The following is a 7,926-nucleotide window of genomic DNA, read 5'->3' on the forward strand; positions in this document are numbered from 1 at the left end:
ATCCTCCACCCTTCCAAAAAAAAGGGCCAATCTTATCTGTCTCGTTGCCAAGAATGAGATTTGGGTCCACGGTAAGAATGTAACAGAAACAAAGTAGGACACCTCTGCCAAAGGGATCAACACAGACTGTGTGATATGATACTGAAACATACAGTGCAGAACATACATAGATGTATAGCTGCAGAGGCCTACATCTACTATAGGCAACATGAAGAGGAACAGGGAGGGCATGGCAGCCAGGTGGCTTTAGTCCCACCTCTTTCCTTTCTACTCTCATGAAATAATATGCCACAATATGAATATGAATATGAGAATATGCCATCTCGTTAGGGGCGGCAGGGTAGCCTAGTGGTTAGAGCGTTGGACTAGTAACCGGAAGGTTGTGAGTTCAAACCCCCGAGCTGACAAAGGTACAACTCTGTCGTTCTGCCCCTGAACAGGCAGTTAACCCACTGTTCCCAGGCCGTCATTGAAAAAAAGAACGTGTTCTTTAACTGACTTTAAAGGTAAAATAAATAAAAAATTAGAGAGAGAGAAAGTGTTCCAAAAAAAGGTCCAGTTGCCAGGACCACAAATACAAATTCCATCTTGACACCATTGACCTAGAGCACACAAAAAAAAACGATACAGGCGTTGGGCCTTTAACCGAAAGGTTGCCAGATCGAATCCCTGAGCTGACAAGGTAAGAATCTGTCGTTCTACCCCTGAACAAGGCAGTTATCCTGCTGTTCCTACGCCGTCATTGTAAATTAGAGTTTGTTCTTTTTCCACAAAGCTGTTAATGATCTGAGAGACAAGGCAAAAAGGAATGTAAAATGTGAGTTTAGACACCTACTCAATCCAGGGTTTTTCTTTATTTGTACTATTTTCTACATTGTAGAATAATAGTGAAGACATCAAAACCAAGACCAAGAAAACCAAGACATCAAAACCAAGAAATAACACGTTGTAGCCAAAAAAGTGTTAAACAAATCAAAACACATTTTAGACTTACGATTCTTCAAAGTAGCCACTTTGATGACAGCTGAGGAATGCTTTTCCAACAGTCTTGAAGGAGTTCCCGCATATGCTGAGCTCTTGTTGGCTGCTTTTCCTTCACTCTGTGGTTCGACTCATCCCAAACCATCTCAATTTGGTTGAGGTCGGGTGATTGTGGAGGCCAGGTCATCTGATGCAGCACTCCATCACTATCCTTGGTCAAATAGCCCTTACATAGCCTGTAGGTGTGTTTTGGGCCATTGTCCTGTTGAAAAACAAATGATAGTCCCACTAAGCACAAACTAGAATGCTATTTGGCCCTAAACAGAGAGTACACAGTGGCAGAATACCACACTCAGTGAGCATAGCCTTGCTATTGAGAAATCCACCTCAGGCAGACCTGGCTCTACAGATAAGACAGGCTATGTGCCCACTTCCCACAAAATGAGGTGGAAACTGAGCTGAACTACCTAACCCCCTGCCAAATGTATGACCATATTAGAGACACATATTTCCCTCAGATTACACAGATCCACAAAGAATTCGAAAACAAACCCAATTTTGATAAACTCCCATAACTATTGGGAAAAATACCACAGTGTGCCATCACAGCAGCAAGATTACTAACCTGTTGCCACAAGTGAAGAACAAACTCTATTTTAAATACAACCCATATTTGTTTATTTTCTCTTTTGTACTGTAAATATTTGCACATCATGTGATATTTGAAAAGTCTTTATTCCTTTGGAACTTTTGTGAGTAGAATGTTTACTGTTAATTTTGATTGTTTATTTAACTTTTGTTGATTATCTACTTCCGTTGCTTCGGCAATGTTAACATATGTTTCCCATGCCAATAAAGCCCTTCAATTGAAATTGAATTGAAAGAGAGAGAGAGAGAGAGACGGGCTGCAGAGTTCAGATAGAGAGAGTCCCCAGCGATAGGCTCCACTCCCCTCACTACTCTCCTCAGATGGAGTGGATGTTGCCGGGAAGGTCACTTTGACAAAGGCGACCTCTGAGATGGTCCTCTGCACCACAGGCTGTGCAGATGGAAGTGTGGCCGGTGATGATTTGTCCATGCTGGGTCCGTCCTCACACACAGATGTTTTAGTGACCTCATTCTCACAGAATTCCTATTCTGCTTATCCATGTGATTAAGTTAACTCGGTTGTACATATTTCAAGCAATGAAAACCAAGAACCCAAATCTGATATTTGGATTAAGAACTCAATGTGTAAATATTGGTTTAATAACTCTGATGCATTACATGTATCATATGTCTTGCGGGGTCTTAAACAAAAAGCTATAAAAAAAACATCCCCAGCTCCAGCCCTGGTCCCAGGCCCAGCATCACATTACACAGGATTTACTGTCAGGCTTCTACGTTCCCCATTAGAATCGCATTCTTGTCGCTTTACAACAGTTGCTGCTGCTGCTGCTGCTGGCACTAGTGCCATCCACTCCGATAGACTCTGTAACTTATCAAAAGCCCTATTAGTGGCAGCATGTATATCGTCATTACATGGTACATCATAAATATAACACACAAACCCTGTTGCAGTAGTCTATGCAAACGGGCCACAGTCTATATATTGCCTGGTGTTACGATTGTGCTGTCCTGTGGGAGAAAAGGACTTGTCTCCACATTCCAGGGGGATAAAAAAAAAAACATACAGTAGTCAGTATCCATCGCCGTGGAAACATGTGGATTATTCAGCCCGTCACACTGCAGTTCCTTATCCCATAATGACACCTGTCACTGGGTTTGACTTGCATGTTTTTGTCTCCACTTACAGCCTAATAATTCACAGGCTGACATGTCTTGTTGTCATTTCAGTGGGAGCCAAACGCGTTGGCCTCCATTTATTAGTTGCAATTCAATAGAACAAGACCATTTTTCAGGCTGAAGTGTACAGGGCAGATATGCTGCAGAACTGACAAGGCAGGCACTTCTTCTCTGACCATTGTTTTATCAAAAACAGAGCATTTTGAAGATGTCATTCGGATGATTTATGATCTTGTGTTATTCCCATACCATGTAATCTGGTCTGAAGAAATTCAGCATGACCCCTAGGACCCTCATGAACTTCTACCGATACACCATTGAGAGCATTATGTCGGGCTGCGTCACCGCCTTCTACGGCAACTGCACCGTCCTCAACCGCACCCCACTGGGCACAGACGTCAGTTCAATATCTAGTTTTAAGAGCCAAATTTCTTCAGCCTCCTAAATTGAAGAGGCGCTGTTGCGCATTCTTCACCACACTGTCTGTTTGGATATACATTTTTAGGTGGTCAGTGATGTGCAGGCCGAGGAACTTGAAGCTTTTCACCTTCTCCACTGCAACCACGTCGATTCGGATGGGGGCGTGATCTCTCTGCTGTCTCCTGAAATCCACGGTCAGTTATTTTGTTTGGTTGACGTTTAGGGCGAGTTTATTTTCCTGCAACACTCCACCAGGGCCCTCACCTCCTCCCTGTAGGCTGTCTCATTGTTGTAGGTAAACCAGGCCTACCACTGTTGTGTCGTCTGCAAACTTGATGACTGAGTTGGAGACATGTGTGGCCACACAGTCATGGGTAAACAGGGAGTACATGAGGGGGCTGAGCGCGCATCCTTGTTGGGCCCCGTGTTGAGGATCAGAGTAGCGGAGGTGTTGTTGCCTATCTTAACCACCTGGGGTCGGCCCGTCAGGAAGTCCAGGAGCAGTTGCACAGGAAGGGGTTTAGACCCAGGGCTCCAAGCTTAGTGATGAGCTTGGAGGGCACTATGGTGTTGAATGCTGAGCTGTAGTTGATGAACAGCATTCTTACATAGGTATTCTTCTTGTCCAGATGGGATAGGGCAGTGTGAAGTGCGATGGCGATTGCATCATCTGTTGTGGCGGTACGCAAATTGTAGTGGGTCTAGGGTGATATTAACTAGCCTCCCTAACCAATTCATGATGACAGAAGTGAGTGCTATGGGGCAATAGTCATTTAGTTCAGATACCTTCGCTTTCTTGGGTACAGGAACAATGGTGGACATCTTGAAGCAAGTGGAGACAACAGACTGGGATAGGGAGATATTGAATATGTCTGTAAACACTTCAGCCAGATGGTCTGCACATGCCCTGAGGATGCGGCTTAGGATGCTGTCACCACAGAAAACGAGAGCTCACTGTCCTCGTGAGCGATGGTGGCCCACATCTTCTAAGTGGGCGAAGAAGGTGTTCAGCATGTCTGGGGGCAAAGCATCAGTGTCCCCGACATGGCTAGTTTTCCCAGTCCGTGTGATCAAAACAATCTTGAAGCATATATTCTGATTTATCAGACCAACGTTGAACAGTTCTTACCACAGGTACTTCCTGTTTATGTTATTGCCTATAGGAGGGGAGGAGTAGAATGGAGGCGTGATCTGATTTGCCAAAGGGAGATAATTGTTTTCTCATCATTTTATTACAGCTATTATTACATTTATTAAATTGTTTATACACACCACGTACAGCTGAAGTCTGAAGTTTATATACACCTTAGCCAAATACATTTAAACTCAACTTTTACAATTCCTGACATTTAATCAGAGTAAAAATGTCCTATCTTAGGTCAGTTAGGATCAGCACTTTATTTTAAGCATGTGAAATATCAGAATAACAGTTGAGAGAATGGTTTACTAAAGCTTATTTCAGCTTGTATTTATTTCATCACATTCCCAGTGGTTCAGAAGTTTACATACACTCAAGTAATATTTGGTGGCATTGCCTTTAAATTGGTTAACTTGGGTCAAAAGTTTCGGGTAGCCTTCTACAAGCTTCCCACAATACGTTGTATGAATTTTGGCTCATTTCTCCTGACAGAGCTGGTGTAACTCAGTCAGGTTTGCAGGCCTCCTTGCTCACACACACTTTTTCAGTTCTGCCCACAAATTTTCTATAGGATTGAGGTCAGGGCTTTGTGATGGCCACTCCAATAACTTGACTTTGTTGTCCATTTGGAAGACCCATTTGCCACCAAGCTTTAACTTCCTGGCTGATGTCTTGAGATGTTGCTTCAATATATCCACATCATTTTCCAACCTCATGATGCCATCTATTTTGTGAAGTGCACCAGTCCCTCCTGCAGCAAAGCACCCTCACAACATGATGCTGCCACCCCTGTGCTTCACGTTTGGGATGGTGTTCTTCGGCTTGCAAGCCTCCCCCTTTTTCCTCCAAACATAACGATGGTCATTATGGCCAAACAGTTATATTTTTCTTTCATCAGACCAGAGGACATTTCTCCAAAAAGTACGATCTTTGTCCCCCAGTGCAGTTACAAACCGTAGTCTGGCTTTTTTATGACGGTTTTGGAGCAGTGGCTTCTTCCTTGCTGAGCGGCCTTTCAGGTTATTTCAATATAGGACTTGTTTTACTGTGGTATCGATACTTTTGTACCTGTTTCCTCCAGCATCTTCACAAGGTCCTTTGCTGTTTTTCTGGGATTGATTTGTACTTTTCGCACCAAAGTACGTTAATATCTAGGAGACAAAACCCGTCTCCTTTCTGAGCAGTATGACGGCTCCGTGGTCCCATGGTGTTTATACTTGCGTGCTATTGTTTTTACAGATGAACGTGGTACCTTCAGGCGTTTTGAAATTGCTCCCAAGGATGAACCAGACTTGTGGAGGTCTACGATTTTCTTTCTGAGCTCTTGGCTGATTTCTTTCGATTTTCCCATGATGTCAAGCAAAGAAGCACTGAGTTTGAAGGTAGGTCTTGAAATACATCCCCAGGTACACCTCCAATTGACTCAAATGATGTCAATTAGTCAGAAGCTTCTAAATCCATGACATCATTTTCTGGATTTTCCAAGCTGTTTAAAGGGACAATCAACTTAGTGTATGTAAACTTCTGACCAGCTGGAATTGTGATACAGTGAATTATAAGTGAAATAATCTGTCTGTAAACAATTGTTGGAAAAATGACTTGTGTCATGCACAAAGTAGATGTCCCAACCGACTTACCAAACTATAGTTTGCCAACAAGAAATTTGTGGAGTGGTTGAAAAACAAGTTTCAATGACTCCAACCTAAGTGTATGTAAACTTCCGACTTTGATTGTATTTATATACTGGATTCTTGGCTAATATATCTACAGCTGTATTCTTAGTATATATTTTCCGTGTATATACACATAGACTGCATTTGGATTACTGATACAGTGTTATGTGGGTTGCTAACTGGATTCGTTCTGACATTTATTGATTTCTTGATAGGGTTGTACCAGTCATCTACAACTAAAGGGAAAACACCCAGCTGGAGTGTGTTCCTGCTCGACAGGGAGGAGCCCTGCAGTCTCTCTTTACATTGTGGGTACAGTTTCCTTTGGCTTTTTGCAGTGGATCTGGTCTTATTTCCTCTGCGAGCCACAGAAAGAGAAACAGACACACCCCTGTGATAACACAGCTAAAGTGTCCTGCTGGAAATACAATAATACCCACTTATTTTGTCCAGCATGTTTGCGCGGGTGTCCTGAATGTCTGTCTGCAGCGTCCCTCTTTCCGCCTCTCTGGTGTCCATGTCTCAACGCAGAGGGGAGATGGACGAGGGTGTCTTCCTTCTACAAATCAACACGTGAGTTTGTCATTAATCACCCTGCATGGATTTGACTGTTACACTGACGTTCCTCTGTGGCTGGAAGCTATCTCCAGTGTGTTTTTCCTGACAGTTATAAGAAATGGGCGTCCTCTTCCTTACTTGGTGCCATGGGGCCTTCTGGGATAGCTGCTGCTCACCTAGGACTTTACTTCTCTCTTGGCCAGGGAAACTGGGACTAATGCCAAACAGAGACCACATCCCATAATACTGTTCCTTGTCCTTCAGGCTGATCCAATTGAGAGCAGGTATATATATATATATATATATATATATATATATATATATATATATATATATATATATATAGAGATATTCAGTCTGATAGTGCTAGGATGTTCGATACAGTAGAAGTGGTAACATTTGCTGTGGCTTATCAGTATATTTACAACCAGCACACTCGGAGTTAACAGGATTTAAGTTGGCATTGTGTAAAAAGCCTAAAAAGGAAAGAGGATTTGCCTTAATGACACGTACCTGCTTCAAGGTAATTTCAGTAGAAGAATCACTTGAACTTCTTAACACTGATAGAGAAATATACCCTACTGAGATTTTCTCATTAGTAACCCCTCCTCCTCCTGTTCTCCTCTCTTCTCCTCTCCTCCTCCTCTGTTCTTTCTCTTTCCTCCCTCCAAAGCTCTGATTATTTCCAAAAGATTCAATTATCCTCTGTGATCTCCTACAGGGCTACACAATATATCTGCGAGGGAACAGAGCCGAAAGAATATGGTTTTATGTCACACTCTATTGTGTGCACAAATGCATGTAATCTCTTTAAACTTGTGTCATAAACAGAATTACCAAGGCCGTCCACACTACCATGACAGGATTGTTTTATAGAGACAAAAGGTATCCTCGAAAACCCTTTCATGCACGCCTAATGAGGGGAATGGCTCATTTTTTATAGACCTAATCAATTCCATTTACTTAAGAGGACTTTGCAACTCTTCACTGAACGCGCTAATAAACATGTCCATTTGAATAGCGCCCACCACCTTAAGCATACAACAGTATCTCTGTAACCCCAACTTATCTGTCCTCCTCCACTCCTTCAGCTCACCCGCTATCTATCTGTGTTGCCATGGGATACATGGGAGTCAAGATCGACAAAAGCATACATGGCTCACACAGAGTATGTTGTAGGAGAACAGAGTTTATTAATACATAATCCCCTGGTCCGTAGTGTATATGACAAAAACAATACTCCCACCGTAGCCAGATGTGTGTGAAAGCACATGGGAAGGCACAGGCAGCCCCAGGTGCACAACCAGTCCCCCCTCCCTCCCTCCCTCCCCCCTTCGTACCTCACACATCAACCCGTGGGGTTCGAGGGGC

The 7,926-nt window shown here is 43.1% G+C and overlaps 1 long non-coding RNA gene across 1 annotated transcript; it reads right to left on the reverse strand.

The window, feature by feature from the left end:
* Nucleotides 1–835: 835 nt before the first annotated feature.
* On the reverse strand, nt 836–7,307 carry LOC135574593 (uncharacterized). The gene is made up of 3 exons (XR_010465472.1): nt 7,069–7,307; nt 6,438–6,556; nt 836–1,243 (listed from the first exon to the last, which is right to left on the reverse strand). It is a non-coding gene; the product is annotated as an uncharacterized LOC135574593 (long non-coding RNA).
* Nucleotides 7,308–7,926: the final 619 nt, after the last annotated feature.

Source organism: Oncorhynchus nerka, linkage group LG13 (assembly GCF_034236695.1).
Source record: "Oncorhynchus nerka isolate Pitt River linkage group LG13, Oner_Uvic_2.0, whole genome shotgun sequence".
Classification (NCBI taxonomy): domain Eukaryota; kingdom Metazoa; phylum Chordata; class Actinopteri; order Salmoniformes; family Salmonidae; genus Oncorhynchus; species Oncorhynchus nerka.